The sequence below is a fragment of the Frankliniella occidentalis genome, unplaced genomic scaffold (assembly GCF_000697945.3).
Source record: "Frankliniella occidentalis isolate FOCC.00 unplaced genomic scaffold, Focc_3.1 Scaffold46, whole genome shotgun sequence".
NCBI lineage: Eukaryota > Metazoa > Arthropoda > Insecta > Thysanoptera > Thripidae > Frankliniella > Frankliniella occidentalis.
In genome coordinates, this window is record NW_026267176.1 from 375,806 (window position 1) to 379,083 (window position 3,278).

The following is a 3,278-nucleotide window of genomic DNA, read 5'->3' on the forward strand; positions in this document are numbered from 1 at the left end:
AGGAAACGTTACCGGTCTTGGTCACATGATGAAACGTTACCATGGTAACATTCGTTTTTCCAGTGCCCAGGTATTTTAATAATAAGTGGTGTGTTTTGAATCCTAGCCGCGACTACTTTTGGCCACTTTGCTTCTCAGAAGACATTTATCATTCAAAACTTTTAAAATATTTTAGACACAATGGCGTTCAAAGTCAATTCAATGACTCTCCATTCCTGGCCTCAACTTCTAGTGGTGGTCCTTGACTTCCTAGATGATGGAGCAGGTGTGTTATGTTGGCTCCGCTACACAACAATCAGCACCGCAGGCAGTAGGCGCGCCCCGTCAAGGTCGCAAGCAGATCAGCAGAACGAAGCAAGCCCTGTCTACCTCATTACGCCGTGATGTAACCAACAGGTTGGGCGGGGCGTTGCGGCGGTCCCCGGGGCCAGGCTCCACCAGCCTCCGGCACCTGGAGAGGGCTGGCTGGGCTGGAGGGGTGATTACGGTCCTTCACAATAAGTCAAATCGATTAATAAAGTCGGGGTGCCGCGTCCAAGAGGGGGAGGTGGCGCTGTCAGCGCGTCACTAGGCCTTCCTCTAGCTTTCCGTCCACTCGATATTCCCACGACGCCAACCAACCCCTGAAAGCGCGGTACTGCGTTAGGGAAGGGCTTTGGCTTGAGCTGAATGACCGAGGTTATTTGGGTGCTGATAAAGAAAATATGACATTCCTGTGGTGGGGCGTCGTGAATGGGATCCACGAGGTCGGATCTGAGGCCTGAGAGCAATCTATAATGCCGCTTCTCCCATCCCCACCAACTCACCCCTTGCCACTCTTAGGGCTTCGCATCAGGTCTGTCTATTCGCAATATACGATAGCTCCTCACAGTGCGCCAGATGGGACCTAATAGAGCGTAATGCAGAGAGCCGCGAACATTCTCGATGCTGAATATGCATTTGTGTGGATTGCTCAAATACTTTATTTCCGCGGGCCTTTCTTTACTGATAATAACCAAGCACGCAAAAAAAGCCGCCCGCTTGCTAAAATAGCAAAAGTTAGGTCCACGGAAAAAGATTGTACCAGAATCACTTAGTTAGGTGCAGCTTGGTTGCTTGTAACGGGCATGATGTTTCTGACGAACAGCTGAGAAAATTATCCTAGTGCAACTCGCTTGGTTGACCATGGCTGATTCCTACAACTAAGTCAGCTTGCACAGAGAAGTTGGTTGCTAAAACCAAACTGAGTCGATCGTCACGATCGACTCGCCTGTCAGAAACCAGATTTGCCGAAGTGGCCCGTTCCACCTCCCACCGCCAGTCACCGCTGTGGCGCAGTGGTCTCCGTGGCTGGCGGCTGGATAGTAAGTGGTGGTTCGGCTCCGGTCGGCGCCCAACCAGACCCTTATAACCGGGCTCTCCGAAACTCGACTTTTAATTTTCTAGGGTCGATGTGTTTAAGAACGCGTCTTTGCTTGATACGAAATTGTTTTTCCTCATTAAGTGTCGACCTTCACAGTAAAACGTAGAGTGACCTTTCTCTCCCGAATAGAGCGACGTATAGGCTTCATCGCTCTGTTAGAGCGATTTTTGCGAAATGACTGAACATGAGTCTTCTTCGTAAAAGAAAATGTCGCAGAAACGTCTCTAAACGAGTGACGTTTGCAAAAATGACTCAAAATGAGTCTTATTCGTAACCAAAAATGTCTCGAAAAGTTTCTCTAAACGAGCGATGTAATTAATATCGCTCTCCCAAGAGTCGTCAAATTGGATTCACAATATCGCTCTATTCGCATCGTATTGGGTCACTCCTTTACTTGTAGGGTTGATTAGTGAGCCAGAAATTAGCCTTCGGGCGAGCCTTGAATATGGGGAAACATTACGACGAGGGGATACGGTGGCTGCATCCCACCATCAGTGCCGTTCTTTTTTCTGGTTATACTGTGCCGGATGCAGGCGTGTGGACGGGATGCATACACTCTAAATGGGACACTTAATGAGAACGACAACTATGTGTCCAGGTCCACACTGCAAAGTTCTTGCAAATAATTTTAAAGCATTGTGAGGAAGTTTGCATTGCAACCTATTATCCTCGTAAGTTGCGATGGAATGGTTAGCAAGGCTAGGAACTAATTCTTTGCAGCGTAAGTATTGAGGCTGGGTTAAAGTAACAATTGTTTCCTAACGTTCAAATCTCGTTTGTATTTGGTATTTTATGCATATAACGAGATTAATTTCTTGGTTTATGATAACTACGAATCGATCGTGTTCAATCATTTCAACTAATTACACTCAAAATGTAAAAGAACAAATTTGTTCCTTAAATAGGAACGTTTTTGTGTCCATCCAGACTGGATGCAGTTTTGTTCTCTAGTAACACAAGACTGTCGCACATAGTGTGATTTTTATCTATCGTCCAATAATTGCGACGATAACGAAAATCCAAAAGTGGTGACTTTTCCATAGTCAGACGATTGTCGCTGGTCTATCAAATTTAAACCATCTACAATTCTGTTGTATTTTTATCGATTTTCTGATCGAATCCACAACAGTGGATTTTCGCTTCCATTACGATATCTGGCCGATAACGATTTTCGTTTCGAGAAAAAAAGATAGAATACCGATAGAATAATTTTTCTCATTTCGTATATCGCACCGATAGTTCGTTTTTTTTTTCTACTGTTATCCGACTGTCGCACGACAGTTCTGTGCTTCTAGGGTTCCTAGAACTGAACGAATCGTGTGGAGTTGTCACAATTCGTCCAGTTTTAGGAAGTAAATTGCATTTGCTCTGGATGCGCCCAAAAATGCTCCCGTTTACACTGATAAATAAAGTGTGCAACTAGCATGCGCATAGTAGTGTTCTACACTATGGTGCACACTCGTAGATGTTGGACGGAAATTTTGAATATATTCAGTATACTGAAAAGTGTTCACCAGTTAATTTGAACACTATAAAGTGTCCAAAGCTTAAGGGTGGCACTATGAGTTACAGCTGTCAAAAATGACCTGAACTTGGACTATGTTTGATGCTCTAGGGTCCCATATTGGTCAGCAGGATGGCTCCGGGAGGCAGGTCCTACTTTTCAGCAACCCTTTGACAGTAATTTGATCCTGGGGGTAACCACTCACTTCTCTTCTTTTGTCCCTGGGGCCAGCTTAGGTGTACCCTGTCAAAAACATGGGTCAAAATGCATTCCTAAACATTGCGCACATATTTTTCTGTACATTTGCTGTGATCCATATCTCCTCCTAATTTTCTTAGTTGACATTGATGTGGGCATGTCCTGAACTGGAAG